Here is a 22673-nt window from a genome sequence, read left to right on the forward strand (position 1 = left end):
GCCCTGGGGCAAGACGCTTCACCTCCTTGTGTCCCCACCCTTCTGTAAAATAGGGATAACAATCAGACCTACCGATGGTTGTCATGACTCAATGAGTTGATGTAGGGACAACGCTTAAGGCCATGCCTGATGCGTATCAGGGGCTAAACGCCGATCATCAGGTGATTACCCTGCTCACGTCATTACCCCCGCTTGAATGCTCTCGGAGTGTCCCATTTCATCATGGCTGTTCCCATCTGGGAACCATGACTGCCTTGCACTATGGCTGCCTCCTCCTTCCCGTCCGATGTCCTCCCGAACGTTCAGATGCCCCAACCGCCCTTCCAGATTGGGCCCTCCCCCTTTCCTCCCCTGGGCTCCTGCAGGCCCAGCCTCCCTTGTCTTCCTTCTGCGCCAAGCCCCCTTAGAAGCCCTACAGCACCCAGCACAGGGCCAGGCCTCTTCTATTTCCTGGGGAAGTCCTTGCTGGGTGAGGGAATGACTAATGGCACTTGTCAGTGGGAGCCAGGGGCTGCAGGGAGGGGGAGTGGAGGCCGGGTGGGGGGGGGGGAGGCGGGGAGGTGGGCCTCTACAGAAAGCTCGGGGGCTGTTTCCAGGCTGGCTGATTGGTCTTGACAAGCAGGTTGGAAGCTAAGCAGCCCCGTGTCCTCTGCACTTTAAAAGGCCAGCGCCCCTCCCGGAATCTTTCCTTGGAGACCTGCTAAAATAATACATTTAGACCTGCCAAACCCAATCGCTTCCGTCTGTCAGGCTCCCTGCAAATAGCACTTCTTAGCAGAGCTCAGCGATTCCAAACAGCATGGGGGCAATCATACATCAATCGAAGAAAAACATTTTTCCCCCTTCCCTTCCACCAGCCCCCATAATTGCATTTTAAAGCCGTTCCTGCGTTTCTGGGAGAGACACCACCGATACCTGTTGCTTTTTAACTCAGAGCCGAGCGATGCGGCAGAACGAAGCTCAACACAGCAAAGTTGTTTTGATCTCTCTCCTAACGTTCGGAACGTGGAACTTGCTGCGGGGACTCAGCCGCGAGAAGACGAGCTGATGAAAATGTATTTTTCCCTGTCGTTACTCTTAAATAGACGGGTGTTTTATTCTTCCTTTTTGCCACTTTGCTGTGCTAGACTGAGCTTTATGGCATCCTGGCATGCCTGCGTCTTGCTTCTCAGTGTCAGAACGGCTGCCCCTCTCCCCCCGCGGCAGAGAGCCGCAGTACCCCAGGACAGATGTCACCTTGGGGTTTCTGCCGTGGCCTCTCCAGGAGCCCCTTTTAAAGCGGAGCGCCTCCTGAAGGGGCGGGGGTGGGGGGGGGGTTGTGCCACCGAGGCTTTGCTGGGGATGAGTCTGTAGCAATCCTCTCCTCTCTGCCTGGGAGTCAGGGAGAACGGGGGAGGGAGTTTGAAGGAGCCGGAAGAAAGGGAGGGAGGGAGAGGTGGGTTTGAAGACCAACGTGGACAGAGCCACCACCTGCCATTGGCCAAAGCACACCTGCCAATGAGTTTAGAACGCGGAGCCCTGGATCTGACTCGTGGTTCCACCATCTGCCACCTGGGAGGTGGCCTCGGGTGAGTCCCTTATGCAGAGTGGTGTTACGGGTAACTTGACTCCCTGCCCTGCGAGGTCCAGGCCTTAGTCCCCATCACCTCCACCGGAGGGGCTCAGAACCCTCTTCCTCCTCCTCCTCCTAATACCTGCTAAGTCTGGGGTGCTCACCGGGGGCTCAGTGGCCCAGGCCCTCTGCCTCTGGCCTCCTATGGCCAAGGGGATCTCCTGTGGGCTGCACACCATGGGGCCTCCGGGAGTCGTCTCAGCGCATCCTGCCTCTCTCCCCTCCCTAGCGGCTTGCGGGTCAGCTCCAAACCTCCTCCCTCCTCTAGGCAAAGTGGCTTCCTTTCCTCCCGAGGGGTTCCCTGCCACCCCACGGCCTCATGCGCCGAGTTTTCTCTTGCAGAGACTTTTCTCTCCCTTAGAGAAATTCCATCACTGCTCCTAAGGCTGTTCCCACTTTGCAAGAGAGTGAAATGGATTAACGAGGGGCTAGAGAGCTCACCCCAGGACCCTGCCTCAGGCGCTCTGTTCTAGGGGAGGCCCCTTGGGGGCTGAAGAACCACTCCCCACCCCCACCCCCGCTCTGTCCCCACAGGCTCTAAGGGGTAGGTGGAGACGCTCTGATCCCCAGCGTGTCTCCCTTTCCTCTTTGCTGTTCCAGCTGGTGCCAAGGCCAGCGTGGGGCACCTCGGGCCCCACCCAGGTGGGTAAGCAGGCTCCACGCTTGAAGTCCACGTGGCTTCAATTCTTCCTCCTGGAGAGCACTGCTCTGGGGAGTCAGCCCACCTATGACGCTTCGTACATGGCCTTGGGGGCCAATGCATCCCCCCGAGCTTCAGTTTCCTCGGGTCAGCATCTATGCGGACTGTGATCCCGGTGCCTGCCCGATGCGGATGTTCCCCGCAGTCTCTTCACACAAGATAATGCGAGCCCTTGTGCCAACCCCAACATTTCCCAGCCCGCCTGTGTCCCTGGTAAAGAGGACATGTGATGTCCCTCTGTAGATGGGGGCAATGGAAGCCCGAGAAGCTTCCCTCAGATGCTGGTTGGAAGACCCCGGTGTTCCCAAATCCCCGGGCTGTGTCCCGAACACCTGCGTGGAGAACAAGGCCTCTGGGCAGCCTGAAGGGAGCTGCTTGCCAAGCCAGGTTCAAGGGCGGGCCCAGCGGGTTGCCACGGAGACACCAGTATCGACTGACTTGATGGCGGGGGCGCACAGACTCGTGGCACGGGTTACAGGGCCTGGAGCTCCCGGCACAAGTGACCTCCTGCTGTAAGGCAGGTCACAGACCCTTGCCCCCCACGCACCATGGCCCTGGCGGGCCCTGGGCGGCGGGACAGCGCGTTGGGCTTCCCTGGCCGCCGACTTCCATGATTGTCCCTTTGCCCCTTGAAATCTGTGAGCTCGGGCAAGCTGCCAGCCTCTCCCGTGCCTTATGTGGGTCCCTCCCGGGGTGTGGTGAGGGTAAGTAAGGTGATGAGCACTTCAAACTGTGCCCACACGTAAGAAGAACTCTGTAAACGTAAGCTGTGGCTTTTTAATCCATGTTCTCTGAGGCCCAGGAAAGGCGAGCATCCAGGGCAAGAACCACAGGGTCCTGGCTGCCACCGAGGTCCCCTGTCTTCTGTACCAGACAAGTTTTTGCCCATACTCTTCGCAACCCCCTGAAATGTGCTTCCACCCGGTCCCCAAATGAAATCCTGACCCTGAAGTCAGGCTCGCGGGCATCCAAGAAGCACCCCCAAGCCCTCAGGGGGCACTGAAACAGGGCCCGCTCTCCCTGCCAGCTTCCTGGCCACACCGCTGGCCCCACCCTCCTCCTGGGGACCACGGGCTCCACCGACACAGAGTTACAGAAGCCTCTGGAAGTAAGCCAGGGGGCTGAAGCACAGACCCCGGCCCTGAGCGACATGGGAGGTGACACGGTGGCTGCTGGTCCTGGGGGCTCCCCCCAGGCCAAAGCCTGGGCTTTCTTGTCTCATTCGGGCTGCACAGCCTTACCCTTCAGGTGAGAAAACACGGGCTTCGGGCAGCTGAATAACGTATCCAAGGTCACACAGCAAATTGCAGAGCAGGGGCTTCTAGAACTTTCTAGAACTCAGGCCTGCATGACCCACAGTCAGGGATGTGAGGTGCCTTGGATGCGCTGAGAACGAGGCCAAGAGGGTCAAAGGCCAGATGTCAGGATACAGCTTGCCGCTATCACGGGAAGAAGGCCCAGAAGCCTCTGCCCCTCTTCCCCAGCCCTGCCTGAGGCTCCCGGGAGTGGATTAGGATGATTTCCTTTCCTAGCAGAACAGGAAGCTGTGGGAGTCTCCCCCACTGAGGAAGGTGTGGGCGAGGAGGGGTCTGTGGCCCCCACTTCTAAAGGCTTCCAAAACACAAGGTGAGGGGCCGGGCTTCAGCTGGGCCTGGTTCTCTTACCTCTGTAGAAACTGTTCTGGCAAAGAGGTCAGCCCTGGAACTCGGAGGGGCATTTCTCGGCCTGTTCCCCCTGCCCAGCTCCCCACCCCTCTCCCCTTCCCTGCTCCTTGAGGAGGGGCAGGGAGAGCGGGCCGAAGGTCTCAGGGGTATTCTCTAATTCGAGGTTCGTGGCAGCCAACTGGGCCGGACCGAGAGCAAAGAGCCTTCTCCAGGGACTCCGAGCAAGTCGGTTTCAGTTCAGCCCCCCCTCGGGGGAGCCCCCGCAGGCTGTGGAAATCATGAAGCTGCCCCCTTGTGACACCACGGCCACCTTCCACACCGCGTACCGCGGAGGAGCAAAGCCAGCTGAGCCTTGGGAGACCTTCTAGAACAGGGGGACGGGAGGCCCGGAGAGAGGGACAGCGGTGGGTTAGACCGCGGAGACGGAGGGAGAAGGGAACACACCACAAATGAGGAGGGAAAGACGGCCGGCCCGGGAGGCACGCGCGCCTTAAACGCACATATGCAGCACGAGCACCTCGGGGACCGTCAGCCCAGCCCCAGGCAGGTGGGCGACGGTCCCCTCGGTGTGGTTTTGGTGAGGTGGTAGGAACTTGGTTTCAAGTTGTCAGAAGCAAATCAAGAGAGGCGTGAACAGGGAACCCGGGGCGCGTGGCAGGAAAAGCCCCCTCTGGCTGGGGCTCCAAGCTCTGGTTCCGATCCCGGCCCTCTCCTGCCCGGTGACTCGATGCTGTTGCCAAGCCTATCCGTCTCCTTCCTCCGTCAGGTGCGGAAAATAATCCCACTGCGTCACCTTCCCCAGGGGAGGACGGAGGCTCCAGTACATGGAAACAACCAGACAATTATAGGCCCACAAACAGAAGGGGCTGTTTTTGCTCAAGTACACAGAGGGCGGATGAGGTTGGCCTCGGAGGAGGGACCAGGATTTAACCCTGCGAGAAGGTGTGCGTCAACAGAGAGGCCGGGCTAAGAGCTAGCATTGACAGAGCCCTGCTGGATGCCAGAGGCGCCCCCCCGGGGAGCCGCCCCATTCTGGACACTCTTTGAGATGGCCTTCCCTTTGCCAATGAATCATCGGAGGCCCAGGGCGGTTAAAGAACCTGCCGCCGGTCACCCAGCCAGTACAGGTGCAAGAGTGGGAACATCTGTTGGTGGCCAGGAAGAACGTATACCTCAAAAGTGCATCTTAATTGCTTCTAAAGCTGAACATGGCGGGGCCCCCCCGGGTGGCTCGGTCGGTTGGGCGTCTGACTTCAACTCGGGTCATGATCTCGCGGTTCGTGGGTTCGAGCCCCGGGTCGGGCTCTGTGCTGACCGCTCGGAGCCTGGAGCCTGCTTCGGATTCTGTGTGTGTCTCTCTCTCTCTTAAAAAGAAATAAAACATTAAAAAAAAAAAAAAAAAAAAGCTGACCATGGGGATCACAATGATTAAAATAGTAAACGGGTCCCTGAAGTAGTTTAAAGGTCATCGAAATGACTCCCTGGTCCCAGGCAGGGCTGCCCCTTGGAGGCCAGGGTGCTGGGACCACTGGAGGCCACGGTAAGACTCAGGGAGGCACCTGCCGTGGACGGGCCTCACAGCCTTCCTGGTGAGGAGCCTACCCCGCTCCCTCCCACTGGCTTGGTCCCTGCTCTACTCTCTCTGGGGGTTGGTGGGCGTCCGCAGGGCAGACCTGCTCGTCCCAGGGGGCCTCACACTCGGACCTTTCCCAAAGCCTTCGCCAAGCCCGCTTCCGGCCACCGTCACCCAGGCTGGGGAGTATGGCACGGGCAGAGGCCCGGGCCGTGGGAGGGGACTGGAGAAAGCGTGCTTGGTGGCCGCAGAAGGGGGCGCTTCTGCTCACTTGGAAGGAATCCTGGGAGCACGGGAGTGGGGGGAGGTAGCGACAGGAATTGTGGGCAGGAGGAGCGGCCGGAGCAAAGGGGACACGCGGGAATGGAGGCAGGTTTGGCCTGAAGGGTCCAAGGGTGAGAGCAGGTCACAAGGATCTAGAAATCAAGGCTGATCTTGGGGGGGGGGGGCGTGGGAGGAAGTGGGGAGCCACGTGCAGGCTCTGGGGCAAGTGAGGGAAGGACGAAGGGGGTCCGTCCTGCCTCTGTGAGCGCTCTGTTACTCTGCAGTCAGGGGGTGCTCAAGGGGAGACAGAGGTTCCTCGGAGCAATGCCATCCGCCCCCACCGCCACAGAGGCGGTCGTGTGACCCTGTGCTTGCACAGGTGTGGCTTTCGTGGTCTGCCTTTCAGCAGGAGGCAGAGCCAGCCGCATGCCGCCCCACCGGGAGTCACCCCCACGGTGACCCCGAGCGAAGGCGGCCTCAGCACCAAGACAGGCTCATGCAAATGAGCACGGAAAAAGTGACAAGGGCCCCTGAATGGAAAGGTTTCCTTTCCCACTCACCCTGTCGGGAGGTGGGGGGGAGGCAAGCAGAGGCCGGTGGTTATTTTGAGTGTGGCTGGGTTCAGCCCCTTCACCTCATGCATCAAGAGAAGCACAGGTTCTGTCCTCAGGGCCGGATCCCGGTTCTGGGTCTTTCTCCCACGCACCAGGTGACCTGGGCAAGCCACTTCTCTCTGAACCCGGTTTCAGATCTGTTGAGAGAGTGAAAAGCCCGGTCTCATCTGCATTTTCACTGGCTTTCTCCCCTGTGACCCAGGCGCCCTGCATGCACACAGAGGGGCCCTGAACTTGAATGCCTGCGGGCCGGGGGGCGGTGATAGATTGCGCACAGGACGGGGGCGCACGAGGCCTCCCAATACGGGGACCAAGCATGACCGAGTCCGGGTCCTCTGGCTTCTAAAACCTCATGCAGGCCGACACACAGAGTGCCGGCCCGAGGCCACTGGCAGAAACCCTTGCTCCCCTCCTTGTGAGGGTCAGAGGAAAACCTGGCAGGCTCTGAGCAGACAGGACATCTCCCCCTCTGCTCGCTTCCTGAATCCGGCCAGAGCAGGGGGTGAGGGAAGGACCCCGCAGCCCGGGCTGGTCCCAGCCGCTCACCCTGGGCTGGGCCAGGCTGCCTGCTTGCCAATGCGAGCTCCTTCTCCTCTAGCTGGGTGACCTTGAGCTCTGATTGAACTGGGGCTGACGAATGCGTCTCCCTACCAGGCAGCTGGAGGAGAGAATCAGTTAGGCCGCGTACAGCATCCATAAGGTGCCCAGCGGGACCCAAGTTGGTGACTTTTATTCCGACGGGCCCCGAGGGAAAGCTCAGCCCCCCGCACCCTCCCTTCCCGCAGAGATCTCTGCAGATCGCGTCTGGTCTTGGCCGGTGGCAGGCCAGGGCTGAGTCTGAATCGAAATGATTGGAAGGGGAAGGAGTGGGCGAGGAAGTGGTTCTCGTGCTCCCCTGGGGGTGCGGCCCCGGGTGCCCGCGGAGGAACCAGCTCACGTGTTTCTCCAACAGCTCTGACTGGCCCACGCCCACGCTGGCGCCTCCTTGGTGAGGAGCACGACCTTCTGGAAGCTCACACTCCCTCGGAGGCAGGCACAGGGAAGGGACAGCATGGGGCAAGAGTCCACCGAGAGCTGCCTTGGCGGCCCAGCGATGTCGGGACAAGATGTTATTGTTCCCACTCGGCGGATGAGAGGACTGAGGCTCAGAGTAGTGCTGGAACTTGCCCCATGTCACCCAGCCAAGGAGCTGGCTTAGGACAGAAGGTCTTGCCGGGCACCTTCTACCGCACCGAGCAGGCTAAACACGTCCGGGCTCTGTTGCTTTATCTGTAGAACGGGTTCCGAGCATCCGTCCCATGCGTGGCAAAGGCGGCGGGGGAGGGCCGGGATCTGAGCCCAGAGCCAGGCCACACAGCTTCGCGGGCCCGACAGGAAGGCAGGCGATGGCTGGCCCGGCCCTCGGCTTCTGCCACAGCTCCAGGCCTGACAGCTGTGACTCCTCGAGGGCCGTGGCCGTGGCAAGGGCTGCCCGGCCGCGGTGGGTCAGACGCTGAGGACAAATATAGCTGCACGGAAACTTCACCTTGTGGGGGCAGGGCCCGGGGGGGCGGGCGGAAACTTCCCCGGGCCAGGCTGCGCAGACTTTGGGGCATGCCCAACTCCCCCCCGCCCCGACCCCCCTGCAACCTGGACGTCCACCCTGGCACGTCTCTGCCTCGCCCTGCGGTGTGCCCGGAGGCTGTTCGACCCATTAACGGGTGCAAGCTTGTCTGTCAAAGCTCCTGCAAGGGTCAGAAGAGGCAAAAAGGTGTACTTCGAAAACCAAGTCCCCTGCCTTCCCCCGCTTTCACCCGGCTCCCCTCCTGGGAGCCTCCACTTTCACTGGTTCCTTTAAAGCCTTCCAGCAACTACATGCATTTGCCCACACTGTGCGTGTGCGTGTGTGTGTGCCTGTGTGTGTGTTTTCCTCTCTTTTCTTTTTAAAAAAAATTTTTTTTAACGTTTATTTATTTTTGAGACAGAGAGAGACAGAGCATGAACGGGGGAGGGGCAGAGAGAGAGAGGGAGACACAGAATTGGAAACAGGCTCCAGGCTCTGAGCCGTCAGCCCGGAGCCCGACGCGGGGCTCGAACTCACGGACCGCGAGATCGTGACCCGGGCTGACGTCGGACGCTTAACCGACTGCGCCACCCAGGCGCCCCTCTTTTCCTCTCTTTTCACACAAACAATGGCAGATCAGTATGTCCTCAGTCCCCTATCCTTATAGGAATATATACATCCTACTCTCTTTTTCAACGGGTTGGAAACACTAGTTCATTACTCTTATGTGGTTCTGCGGGGCTGGCAGGTTCGTCTTCGGTCCCATGCGGTGTGGCTGCTTCCGTTTAACAGCTCTGGGGATTCCCGCTGCGTGGACACCACTACTTAATTAATCAGCCCCCCGGAGGGTTAACATTGAACTGATCTTCAACCCTTGCCTTTTAGAAGTCACATAGCCATGAACGGCTGAGGACACACCTCACACGCTTATCTGCATGATGCGGTCGGCTGGGTCTGAGGGCAGAGCACATGTGGCTGGGATGGGGCTGCCCCTTTGCTCTGCCCGGAGGTGGCTGAGAGCGACAGGCCGGCCAGTCCCCTCTGCCGGCGCCTGTCCCCCATGCCCTTACAGCAGACAGCGTCTGCTCTTTTCCAATCTGACAGTTCAAAGGGGATCTCTTCTGGAAGTTTCGACGTGCCTTTCTCTTACAAGGAAGACGAGCTTTTCATATGTTTAAGAGCCATTTATATATTCTTTCGAAACCTGTCTTCCTAGACGGGGCCCATTTTCGAAACTGGACTATTGGCATTACGAGCCGCAGTTTTCTTTCCTAGGTGGCCATCTGTCATTGTGAGTGGGGTCCATTCTTCGTGTCCCCGAAGTTCAAAGGCCTTTGGCAGGAGAAACAAGTTTAGCTGCCAGCCCCCAATGTGACTCTGGGCTGGGGCCAGGGGCCTCCCCAGGCTTGGGTCCCCATCTGTAAAATGAGACGATCCGTGACGCTCTGAAATCCCTCAGGGTCCCCTGCACCGAGATGGGGGCCTAAAGCCCTGAGTCGTTGGACATGGGATCGAGAGGCTACGCACGCTGGGAGAGGGAGGGATGGGGCTAGAACACTGACAGGGGCCAGAAAGAGGAAGTGGGAGAACTGGAGATGGGCGTCTGGCTTCAGTGCTGCTGGGGGGCCGGGTTGCAGCCACCGCCCCTTCCCAGTGCACAGGGGCGGCCCGGCACGCTTGGCCAGGGTCCCGGGGGGGCTGACTCTCTCTGCCATGAAGTCTCCCACTGACTCTGAGCTTGAGACCCGGCTGGGATGACAGAGGCGAGCCGCTGCTTGTGGTAGGTGGCTTGGGAGAGCCCATGGACCCTGCAGGGCCATGAACCCAGGCCCAGGGAGGTTGAAGCCAAGACCCAAGGGCCCAAGGGCTCACCTGAGGTCACCAACAAGAGAGGGGCTGTGGAGCACGTGAACCTAGAAGTCCCATTTCTGCCTCCCGGGCCCGCCCGGGGGGCCTGAGGGACCTGAGCCTTCCAGGCTGGTCCTGAATGGACTCCCAAGTGCAGCTCTGTCTCTCTCCTCTTCCCAGCACCCAGCCTGGGGCCTGACCAGAGCTGGTACCTTTGTCTCGTGAATCAGAGAAAAGTCTCAGGCCCAGAAATCAGGGAGCGGGGAACACAGCACGGCAGAAAGGAGGAGAGCTCTGGCTCAGGACTCGCAGAGGGCCCTTCGGTTGTCTCCTCGGTTGGCCTTGGCCGCCCAAGGAGGGAGTTGGGCCAGATCATAGAGGGTGGCCTTCCGTCACTGAAAGCAACGCCACATGCTAGAAGCGATGGCCCTTCCCAGAGCGCCCGACGCCCCTTCATCGCAGCCTTGCCCGCGGGCCCTCCACCAGTGGACACCCTGTGAGGTCCAGGAGGGCGACGGCCAGCTGGGTCCCGTGTGGCGCTGGCTCCGGGCGCCCAGCACATATTCACAGAAGTTTGCTGAATGAATGAATGAATGAATGAATGAACGAGCGTCAGTAACGCTGCTGAGCCTTGTCACCACCACCAGTGCCTCCTTGGTAGCAGAAGACAGGGGCTTATGCAGGTTAGCTCTCCGTGAGGGGGTCAGATCATCTAGCGGGGAGGGCAGCTCAGCAAGGGACATGAACTTCTCTGTCTTGCCGCGGGGCACATCCGGAGGACCAATGCAGATTGTGGCCAGGTTTATCAGCGCCCCTCCCTGGAGCACAGTCCTGCTGCAGACCCACCCCCAGCTACCTCCCAGAGCAGGAGTGTCCACACTTCATGCCCCAGAGGGGAGGCCAGGCCTGGGTGGGGGAGGGGAGGTACAAGGCGGGAGCGGGGGAGGCATAGACTTATAAGCTGAATAGGCCACTCCCCCTGCCCCTCCCCCCCGCCAAGCTTCCTGGCCTCTGTGTCCGGTGTGTTTTTCACCCGCTTTTCAACCACCAGAGAGAGCAGATGCCTCGCATCCGGCAAAGCCAGGCGCTCCCTGCGTGTGCCCACCGGGTCACTCAGCGGGGCAGAGTCCTCGCATGGTTGTCCCTCTAAGACACCTAAAGGAGGAGGCTATGGGATGGGGGGGCAGGGGGTTGGGGGGCGGGGGGCAGAGCTGGCCGGCTGGCCCAGCACCTCGTGTGTTTTGAGGCTGGCTCCTCGCAAGGGGTGAAAGGAGGCAGGGAGAATGCTTCGGCTCCCATGCCTAGTCCCAGATGTTCAGAGGCCACAGTGGCCGATGGGCCTTTCTGGCGCGTTTCCTTCATCACATGGAGGCTGGGGCAGGAAGGCTGGAAGGGGAGACATTTAACCGGATAGGCAGCCGCCTAAGGCAGACAGCAGACGCCCTGGCCTCAGGAATCAGGCAGCGCTGGGGGGTGCAGGGGATCCCGGCCTGCTGCTCTCCGGCTCAGTGGCCTTGGGTAAGTGGCTTAACCTCTGGGGCTCAGATTCTCAGATTCACGCCAAGTGGCGATGGCCCCGAGAGTTTCCATTCCGTAGGTGACTTAGTACGCGGGAGGCGCTCAGAACCGCGCCCGCACAGAGTAAGGTGCGGGTACTACCCTTGACCTTCTCTGCCATCTTCTATGGTTCCAGGCAGCAGGTGCCTGTCCTGTGACAGGGCCTGGGCAAGCCGCTTTACATCGCTGCCTCGCAGGATGCTCTGCCCCGCTCCACGAGATGGGGATGGCTACCCCCGGTCCCCAGAGTGGAAGACCGGGGCTCAAAGCTGAGTCGTTTGCCTGAAGTCATACGGCCGCTGAAGGGCAAAGGGGGAGGCGGGCCCTGGGTTTGCCATCGTGTGAGTCCTGTCCGTGAGGCTGTTCTTTCCCGGCCACTAAACGCTCCGTGTGACCGGGGTGAGTCATTTGGTGTCCTGGGCCTCAGTTTGTTCATCTGCGAAATGGCCACGCCTCTAGCCGCCTTTTCTGCTTCCTGTGGACATGCCCTGTTTTTCTCCTTCTTGGTTGCGGGGCCATGAGCACATTCATTCTTCAATAATTCAAAGTATCTAATGAATGTTGACTTAGAGCCGGCAGGGCGGGGGGGGGGGGGGGGGGGGCGGGGTTGGTCAGGAAGACTGAGGTCCCTCGACCTCAGCTGCCTTCATCTGTGAAACGGGACCACTGCCGCCGGTCTCTCGGAGACGGAGAAGCCACGGCGGGCAGTGACTGTTCCAGCCTCGGGGCCCGGGAGTTGGCGGCTGCGGGAGGGGCCTTGGTGTCCAGCTTTCTAGATCAGCAGTCACAAGGGATGGCCCTGCCGGCTGCTTGCCTCGTGCCTTCTTGCCACGGCGCGTCCACTGTTCCCATTTATCCAATAGTCTTTGGGGGTGAAAACAGGTCGATCTCCCTTCCTTGGCTTTGTGAGCAGTAGACAGCAGTTTGTCGAGAACGAGGCAGATGGCCGGCTAGCCTGGGTCACTCCTCTCATCTCCGTGTACCTCCAGCCCAACAAAGACAGGGGCGATGTCGGTCATCTTACCAGGAAGCTGGGTCTGGGAAATGCTGGCCCCGCCCACTCTCCTCCGGGGCCGAGGGGTAGCCCCTGTGCCCCCTGGACCTGGCTTCCACCAGCAGCCCCAATGGCTCCTCTAACAGATCGGGTCCCCCGGGTCCTGAAATGCTGGGGTCTCCCTCCCACCCTGGCCAGCACGGCCGACTCTCGTAAATTCCTTGGATTAATGTGAATTGACTGAGTAGAATTGAATTGACTTGAATCTAATTGAAGTGAATTGAATCGGATGCCAGATTACAGGCTTCATCGGAGCCCACTGAAATTTGGGGTTTCTAAACGCTAATCCATAAATCTGAAAGGCCAATTGTCACCCCCTGTTTCCATTTCCTCCTTGTTGGACAGAGTGGGTGGGGGGCGGGAGAAGGGCGGACAGGGGGAGGGGACAACCGGCGCGGGGTTCGGTGACGGCTTCCTCTGGAAAACACCACCTTCCAGCAATAAGCCCCAGTGCCTTTTCCCACTCGAGCTTCAAAATGCCATGAAGTCTCATTCCCAGAAGCTAAGCAGAAGCCACTTGAAGGTTCTTCCTTTGTTTCGATTGCAGGTGGCACACGTGAGGAGGGGCAGAGCCGGATGGCTAAGCTCTAGATCAGTTACCAGTTGGGACCCACAGGAGAGCATCTGGGTGTGACTGGCAAGAAGGATGTCAGCGTCCTGTGAGTGAATGACAGAGCAGACATTTTCGGGATCCGCTCCCTTGACCTCACAGGACCCGGCAGCAGTGACCACGTCCTGGTGACCGGCCCGGCCTCGGCGTCTGGGTTTCCTTCTCGGTCCCCTTTGCAGACCGGGCCTGGCTGCCTCCGGGGCTGGGGGCGCCCCTCCCTGGTTCTATCCCTTCTCAGGGTTAATCCCATCCTTTTCCCCTTGGAGGGGGAGGGGCAGGCCCCCCTCAGCAGTTTCCACGACTGGGCTCCAGTCACCTTGCAGAGCAGAAAACTCACCAGTAGCTCTCAGACCCCACAACCATCTCAGCCTCAGACCCAGAGAGCCACCTGCCTCCTTAACTTCCCGGTCGTGCGGCTCTCAGGTACCTGCCGCCTGAAATTTCCCTAAGTGAATCCCCTGGCTGACGCCGCCTCTGGCCTTCCCCAGCTGGGTCAATAGCGACAGCAGCCATCAGGATGCCCAAGCCAGAAACGGCTGCTGTCCTTGGCGTCTGCCTCTCTTTCGTCCTTCGTGGGCGATCCATCCGCAAAACCGTGGCAATCTTACTGCCTGAGAACCTCTCAGATCCCTCCGGTCATGTCCACTGTGGCCACCTGAGCCGTCCCTTGCCTGGACCAGTACGGTAGCCTCCCTAACTGCTCCCGCACACCCACCGTGGCCACCTCGAGCCCCTCGTCCGCAAGCAGCCTCTGTGAAATCGCCAAAACGCAGACGGAGCGCATCAACAGTCCACGCCTTCAAAGCCCAGAGCTCTTTCCTATTGTTTTGGGGTTAAAGGCCAAGTGCGTTAAGATGCAGGGGAAAAAAATCCCAGTTACCCTCGCCACCTGCCTCCCTCTGGGTTCCGAGTGCTTAGACCGACACGCTCTTTTCTGCCCAGGACCTTTGCATATGCTATCCCCTCTACCTGGAATGCACTTCCCGCTCCCCTCCGGGTTAGCTCCTACTCATCCTTCAGGTGACGCCTCCAACATCAGGGAAGCCTGCCTTGGCTCGAGCAAAGGCCTGGTCGCACCACGTACCCGTTGCTCGTGTCACCAGCCCCAGCTGGAACTGTACATTTGTTGGCATGGCCATTGATTGGCGACTGTCTCCTCTCCTAGACAGTAAGGCCTGGAAGCTTTCTGCTTCCACCCTATTTCCAGGAGCAGCCCTGGGCCCTGCAAAGCAGGGGCTCGATGATGAATGAATGAATGAATGAATGAGTCGGTGAACGGATGAGTGCAAGCCAGCAAAGAGGGCCTAGGTCTAGACGCTTGTGTCCCCTTCTACCCATGTGAGGCCAGCCTCCTTTGCTACCCCTGAGACAGCTTTCTCAGTGTCGCCTCCGGGCTTTGCTCACTTGTGACCCCGCCTCTGTCCCGTAAATCTCTTCCCTCTTCCCTGCATCTAGCTAAATTCACCCCTTTCGAGGCTCAGCTCATGTTCAGTTCCAAGAAATAGTTATGAAACAATCATCAGGAGGATGGCTGGGAGGGGACGCTGTGTGTTGAAACTGTTTTCTACCTCATTCGAAAATAACACTCAGTTCCCCATGGCCTGGCAGCGGTTCCTGGTAGACAGAACCTGAAGAACACAAGCATATGCTTTTTGGTCACATTTCCAGAGACAGAAACTTTCCCACTTGCCGTGGAGGGTGAGGTCTGAGAAATCTCCAAATGCCACCAGCTCTGCTGAGAATCTCATCTTACTGAATGAAACCAAAAAGCTCCGAGGAAATCAACCGGGAAACTCGCCGAGCCCGAACACGGGCTGGGCCCCCGTTAAGGGTGGGGGTGGCCACGGTGTGACCCGACCTAAGCAAGGCCCTGGAGGTTCCCAGGAGCACCAGGGAGAGGTGGGGAGGTCCCCTCACCTTAACGCTACCAGTGCCTCATTTACAAAAGGGACTTTTAAAGGCTGAGCCCAGGAGGGGAAGTCAGACACCACTGAGAGCTTGGGCAAGGTTTAGTGCCCAGGTGTGATACCAGAGATGAGAATCAAGACCGTCTCCCCAGGGAGGAGAGAAAAAACATCAAGTCCCACGTCCTGGCCATGAGTTTATGAGTCCCCGGGGCCCCGGAGATAGTGCTGAGGAACATTCCAGCACAGCAGGAGAATCATTGGATGGCAGGGCCAGAACGGGCCGTGAAGCTCATCCAGTCCAATCCCCCATTGGACAAACAGGGAAAGTGAGTCCAGAGAGGGCCCTGGACTTTCTCAAGGCAACCAAATGACCTCGTGGAGCGATTAGGGCTACAACCTGGGCTCCTAGATGCTTCTGTGCACCAAGCTACGTTGCAGCCTAGATGGCTCAGAGCCCGTCACCCTGCCTGGCTGGCCCGCTGCCCCCTCGACCCAGCGACCGCTACCCAGGGAGGCTGAGGGGAGGCTGGCCTCTCCTGAGCTGGGGACCGGTTGAACGGATGCGGGTCGGGGGCAACCCCAACACGGACATTGATTGAATACGCATCTCAGAACCCGACACGGTGCTTTCCGTGAAGGATCTCGTGGTAGATTAACGACCGCTGCGATTTTGCGCTTCTGCTCTCATCCAAAGGTGAGGTATCACCTTTAAACCTGGGCTGGCCTTGGTGACCCGGCCCACCAAAAAGAACAGGCCGGCGGAATGCAGCGGAAGCGACGTTCCGGGTTTCTAAGGCTAAGCGACGGGAAGCCTGGCGGCTTCTGCCTGGGGTCCTTGGAACACCTGGTCTCAGGGGCGGCCTCTCAGAGCCCCGCGCTGTGAGAAGGCCAAGTACCCGGGAGATCACGTGTGGCCATCCGGGTCGACGGCCCCGCCGAGCTCTCAGCCGACAGCCAGCAGCCAATGACAGCCAAGGTCCGGGGGCCATCTTCCACGTGCAGGCCAGGTGACCCTCATAACAGGAGCCCAGCTGCCATCTGATTGCGACCACCTGGGAGACCTCCATCAAGAACGGCCGGGCTGAGTGCCATTGACCCACAGAGCCGCGGAAGAGACTAGTGATTGCAAGTCACTGAGCGTTGTCCTGCTTTGCACGGCTTGTCCACGGCAGTAGACCGCTTCAACATTCACTCCCCCCTCTCAGAAGATGGTGCTGGGGCCTGTTTCCAGCTCACAGACGGGGAAATCCAGGTCCAAAGAAGTCACTTGCTCTAAGTCACCCCGCTAGATAAACGGCAGGTCTAAGAATCAGCCAGCCCATGAAACTCCTCCTGGCCAAAGGGTGCTGAGGTATCACTCCCCGGCACTCTGACACATGTCCCTGTTTGTACTTCTGAACTTGGTCTGGCAGGGGCCGGGGGGTATGATCAGGGACCTCAGGGTCGGACCCAAACTGGGCACGGGATTTGCCTGGCTCCCGGAGCAGGACTTCTCCTGTGTGAAAGGTATATTCGTGTAGACACGTCTCCCGAGGTGCCGGTGCACAGCACCCTCAAGGACTTCAGGGTCTAGGGCGGGGGAGGTCACCAGAGACCAGTCACCAGAAACTGTGTCACAGGGGTTCACCGGAGGTGGATGACGCTCACGGCCCACTTTGAGGGAGGGCAGGGCACTGTCCCTCTGTCAGGTGGTCGAGGGTGGTCAGGAGGCGACCTTGCTACCTCCCGAGGAAGCAGCCTTGAGGTTGAACTTGGAAGGATGAGGAAGACGGCACCAAGAAGAGACCGAGAAAACACAACACGCAGAGACGCGCGGATGGGGAAGAAGGAGTGCCGGGAGGGTAGGACTATGGCAACGGCTCCTAAAGCTGGGATGTGGGCTCCTTGGGGAAGCGAGGCCCCAGAGCGCAAGCCTTGACTAATGGGTTAAGACATTTGGGCCTAGCCCCAGGACGAGGGGGAGCCATGGAAAGTTTCAAACAGGGAAGTGACACACTTTCGAAGGACCACTGGGGCCAATAGGCAAAGGGGTGCCGGACGGGCTGGGCAGCGGCCGGGAGCTCGGAGGATGAGGTCCCGAAACGAGGCCCCCACTCCGCCCCCACACGAACCTTCTCTCTGGCTCTGACCCGTCCCCGACCACTGCCACCGGCACCACAATCCCAGGGCAGCGAGAGTGAGGGAAAAATGGAAGTGAGGCAGGGAAGGAGGGAAAGCGAATATGAGCCGGGCACAGCGTCACCGTCCATCTCTCGGCCACCTTGGATGCCTTCCAGACAGGCCGCATGGGACTGCTGAGTCTGGGAACGGGCCATTATGAGGAACGGGGAAAGATTTGCCTTCTGGCTCCTGCCCATCTCCTGACTCTCGCGGGTCAAGGTTATCTCCGCGGGGAGCTAACACTGTCCTACAAATGTGGGTCGCACCGGGGCCTTCCCGGCAGCCTCTGGGAAAGCCAAACCCGATACCCCTGGCGTAGCCCTTCATCCATTGCCACTCCCACCACCGCAGGTGTGATGGAGTTTGTGTCAAAGCCAGGCCCTCGCCCCCGGGGAGGCGGAGGGGGTAGCTGGTTTGAAGAATGAGATGCTCGACCTCACTCACCAAGGGGTCCGGAGGGGCCAGCTGGGCTGGGCACCTCTAAGAAGTACAAAAACCAGACCCAGTGTGAGAACAGGTAACCCCTCAAGACCCACAGAGGCATCATGGCTGGGAAACAAAGTCCTACAGGAACACCGGGGTCAGGGGCTGAGCGGCCTCCCATAGCAGGTACGGCCCACGGTCGTCCCCTCCCTCAGGGCCCCGTGCGTCCTGCCCCTCTTCATCCACCGTCTCCAGAAGCGGCCCCTGAGATGAGGATTCCCAGGAAAGCGATTTATTAGGAAAGGGCTCCCAGGAGAAACCAGTGAACGATCAGGGCAAGCAGGACAGGGATGGAGGGAGGAAGCAAAGCCAGGTTGGAACGTGACCCTGGACAGAGCTCAGCAAGGGGCGGCCTCCACCTGCTCCCACGGGGGACCCTGCAGTCGAGTCGCTCCTCAGAGTTATTCCAGTCCAGACAAGGGAGCGTGGCTCCGTACATCCCCATGCATCAGTCATCGGTCAAGAGCCACCAGCTGGGGGGGGGGTGCTTAGATGCCAAGTTAGCTCTCTGCTAAACTCTGAGAAAAGAGCAGTCGGGTGATTAGAGAGCAAAGGCACGCCAAAGGTGGAAAAAAGACGGAGGGAGGGGAGTGAGGCACGGCCTCTTACTTCCCAGCGCGTCTACGACAGACTGCTCAGACAAAAAGGAAGCACTAGTCTGTCCTTACCGACTGCTAGTTAGTGAAAGCCGCATTTTCAGAAGTCCGGGATGATCGTTGAAGCACCGTTTGGGGTTATACGCGACACACTTCTGTCCAGGGTTTTGAAAGGCCACCTGGCTTTGGTGAGCAATGAAAACACTTGCTGGGGCCCGGAACCCTGCAGCTTGGACGATAATGATGACGATTGAAAGGGGGCATTTCCGGCGTGCCGTTCTAGATGCTTTTTCCTACATTAACTCACTTAGTCCTCACAACTACCCCAGGAGGTAGGGACCGCCGTGGTCCTCATTTTACAGAGAAGGAAACTGAGGCACGGTGCAGTGAGTAAACTCATCGAGTTACACAGTCAGTCAGTGGGGGCCCAGGATTGGACCCCAGGCAACCTGGTTCCAGAGTCCAGAGCTCTAAGGTGCCCTTTGCCGCGTCGCCGGGTCACAAAGCACCACACCCGGCTGGCGTGGCCCCGTGTACTTACGGCCGCAGCAACCCAGAGCCGTGAAAGGTAAGCTCGGAGAGGCGGCCGGGGCCTCACGGAGAGCCTTGGATGTCAGGCGGCCTGTCTGGGTTCCGTGGCCACGGGGAGCCACGAAACACAGCAGTAGTAAAAGCAGCCGGCGTTTCCTGAGCCCTGGCTCGGTAGCAGAGACTTGGCAACGACCTCACATCCAGTGCCTACGAAATCCCGCGAGATCTCACGTACTGCGTCTGAAGAAACTGACGCTCGGGGCATTGGAATAGTGAGTCCGAGCTCGCCCAGCTCTATTAAAATCTCAGAGCCTAGATTTAAACCTGGATCTGCCCGGCTCCCACACTCAAGCCTAAGAGCACACGCCCCTGGAAGATACTCTCCCCAGGGGGATGTCCCAAGCAGAGCCAAGTACCAGAAAGTTCCCTGCGGCAGCGCTGGCAAGATGGCCTTGGGGCAGTGGCGTGGGAAGTGAGTCTGGAGGTAAGAAGGCCGGTTAGGAGACCGTAGCAATCATCTTGGCAACAGGGGATGGGGCTCTGCCTTCATTGGATTGGGGCTCTAGGCACGAGGAGGCCAGAGTCAAGGCTGAAATGCATACGATTCCCTGCACCACATGCTTCTCGAAAAGGGGAAAGAAAGTTGCAGGAGCCAACCTCTTTAAGCCAGGGACTCTGAGTCTGGATCTCAGCCCGGGGACGGTCCTTTTTCCTCAGGGGCTCCTTCCACAAGGGAAGGCCAGGAAGCCTCATCGCAGGCCCCCCCTTGACCTTCTGAGATTGCAACACGACGAAAGAGGAACAGAAACGCAGGCACCCAAATCACCGGCACAAACTTGATAGAAGACACGGCCTTGGGGTTGGCTCTGACATACGGTACTTGACATTCAGAGTCTTGGGTTCTCACCCCGGCCCCTGTTCCCTCGCCAGCTGTGTGGCCGTGGGCAAAGCCACTTCCACTCTCTTGAGAGCCACACCCGGCCCTGTCGTTCTGGGCCTGCCTCCGTCTCTCCCGCGCTCGCGCCAAGGAGAACGCGGACGTAAGAATCGGGCAGATCCGACAGCCGCGGACAAAGGGTCACGCCGCCGCACCCTTCCCGACACCCGCGGCCTCTGCGGCTCGACTTTGCGGCCACCCCCGTGAAGAGGTGGATCCAGCCCCCGCCCCCAGCTTGAACCTGGGCTGGCCCCGTGACTTGCTTGGGCCAACAGGATGTGGCAGAAGCGACCGTGCGCCCGTTCCGAGTCCAACCCCCAGCGGGGCTCTAGTGCTTTCTCTTAGAACCCGGCAGCTACCGCGGGAACTGGCTCGAGCAGGCGTGCCGGAGGGCGAGAGACCCGGGGCACCCCACCCCGGACCAGCTCGTAACCACGCGAGGACGTCCGGCGGGGGTCAGCGAGGCTGCCTCCCTGCCCACCTGGGGCTGACCGCACCCCAGATGAGACGGGTGCCCACGACCCCGTAGCGCCTGGAGGAATGACAAACGGCTGTTGAAAGCCGTCAGGGTTTGGGGGGGGTCTGATCAGCAGCAATGGCTCACCGACGGACGTGTCCAAACGATTCTGGCGGCTCACAACTATTACCCCAGAGCTTCGCGAAAATCCCGTGGGTTCAGATGTGGCACCCTCACTTGACGCGAGGAAACGGAGGCTCTCCGAAAAGGGAGGTGATTTCCTTTGCGTACATAACCGGTAAACCACAAATCTGGGGTTCGGGGCCAGCCCCCCTGACTACACATCCCGAATTCCTCCCACCACACTTCGCTGCCCACAGGGGATCCGTGAGCGGTCAAGGACGCTTCCTCCGGCCTTCGTCCAGTCCTCTGGTATCATGTCCGTGAGTAGCATGGGGACGGCGAGGCCACGCCCACTGGCCAAGCCTTCACAGCGTGACACTTAGCGCGACTCTGTCCTCTGCGCCTGCTTCTTCCCTTTCGCGCTCTGCCCCGGGGTGGGTGGGAGGCATTTTTGGAAACGGGGTCTCAAGAAACGGTGTGGTCCTCAGGACAGTGGGGAAAGCATTCGCCCTGTGAACAAGTCGGAGAAGCTTCGATGACCCTGACGAGGGGAGGGGATGGATGAGTAGTTTCTCCCCTCCTGAGATCCAGGCCCCGGGAAGGGCTCTGCTCCAGGATTGCAGGTACCTGGCCCTGGGCCTGCCCGGCCACCAGCTGGCCGCATCTTTGACCAAGACCATTTCCTTCTCTGAGACTTTGTTTCCCCATCTGTCAGGAGCCCCCACCACGCTGAGGATGCAGAACAGCGCGATCCCGGAGTTGAAAATCCGTAAAGATTCCCAGAAGTTTTACGAGGCCAGGACCACTGCCGGGTCCCGAGGCTCCCAGTGTACGAAGAAATGTGCAAATGTCAAGGCAGGGTTATAAAAATGATGGTGACCGTTCGTGTTTACACAGAACGAGGTAACCCTTAAAGTCCCTCACCCCTACCCAGCGCACCGTGTCTTAGAGGATCGCTAATACGAGGTTAACATTGAAGTGTGGCGAATGTATCCTGAGCCTGAAGGCGGGAGGTTGGTGGCTCAGTGACCGGCAGGGGCAGGAGGGAGACTTGTCACTCACACCGTTGCGCCAGGAACCTCTGTTTGGCCGCCTTTCGAGACCAAGCCCCAGCGGGGCCCAAGGCCAACGCCTCCGCGGTCTGGGACCTCCGACAGGGAGGGAGCAGGGGCTAGTTCCTGTAGGCAGTGAAATGCCTGGTTTGCATCCGAACTGGCAGTGCCTAACGCGGCATGGCAGATACAATAAAACAGATCATGGAAAATTTAATGGCCCGTGGTCGGCAATCACTGAATTATTTATGCCATCCTTGCGTCTTCCGAATTCTCAACTGCTCGGCCCCCGGCACTGAAGCCCTGGCCAGGTGCAAGCTGCCAAGAAGCAGGGCCTGAAAAGAGAAGGGGACCCAGGAGCCAAGAGGCCGGGGCTTTCCGGGCCACCTTGGGCGACGGCTGAGGGGAACGCTCTCAGCTTGTATCTTCCCATCCGCCCAATTAGAAGGTCGTCTTCCATGAACGAGTAACAACTTAAATGTATGCCGTTGTTTTTGTTCAGAGATGATTCCCACATCCCTCCATCCTTTCCCCGTCCGTGGGAGGAAGGCAGGACGGATGATACTATCGTTCCCGTTTTCCAGGTAATAAATGGAAGGCCAGAACTCTGGGCAGCCTCGGCCAGAGTCAAGAGGACAAAAAGCAGTGGAGAGGGCTTCCCACTTGAGACGTAGACCGAGGACGAAGAATTTAAATTCTCTCCCTACCAAAACCCTGTCGAAGGAAAAAAGCCACAAGCAGAAGAGTAAATCCACAGTAGGACGTAGGCAAGGATGCTACCCGTGAACCGGAAATGCGGAGAAAGGTAGCGGGAATGTGGTATCCGACTGATTGAGAAGCCGGAACAAGGAAACCACAGGTCAGCATAGACCTAGGAGAGCCTTTCACTGAAACTAGAGCCTCCGAGAAGCTCTACGGAAAGCGAGGGGGGCCTTGGGGCAATTAAAACCCCTTGAAGCACAGCTGGGCCAGGTGTCCCAGCCTCTTTTTGAATATACAGAACGGGTGGCCTTGGCATTCAACCCCAGGAAGAGGTCCTGAGAACAACTCTCAAAATCAAATGGGGGTTCTGCTGGCATTTCTATAGACTTGTCCTTCCTGACGTCCTCAACAGAGTGGGGAGGGGGGAGATGACGACTCCACAGAGACACAACGGGGATCTGTTCTGGTACAAAGCGGGTCTCCGCCATCCGCACTGGCCTCTTACGTGACTGACGCCTAGGCGTGTGTCAATACAACGCGGAAGCTGCATTGGCTTCTACACAATTTTCCCTGCACGCTCCCCAGGCACCCCCGGTGCCTCTCGGGGCCACTTGCCTCATCTTGGGAGGGGCTTATTACAAGGCACGCCCCCTTCCCTGTGCGTTTTGCCCTCGTTTTCAAAACCC

The 22673-nt window shown here is 59.3% G+C and overlaps 1 long non-coding RNA gene across 1 annotated transcript; it reads left to right on the forward strand.

Annotated features, from left to right (window-relative positions):
- Nucleotides 1-18457: 18457 nt before the first annotated feature.
- LOC109500596 lies at nt 18458-22247 on the forward strand. Its single transcript, XR_002158244.3, has 2 exons — nt 18458-21765; nt 21870-22247. It is a non-coding gene; the product is annotated as an uncharacterized LOC109500596 (long non-coding RNA).
- The last annotated feature ends 426 nt before the right edge of the window (nt 22248-22673 follow it).

The sequence above is a fragment of the Felis catus genome, chromosome B3, assembly GCF_018350175.1.
Source record: "Felis catus isolate Fca126 chromosome B3, F.catus_Fca126_mat1.0, whole genome shotgun sequence".
Taxonomy (NCBI): domain Eukaryota; kingdom Metazoa; phylum Chordata; class Mammalia; order Carnivora; family Felidae; genus Felis; species Felis catus.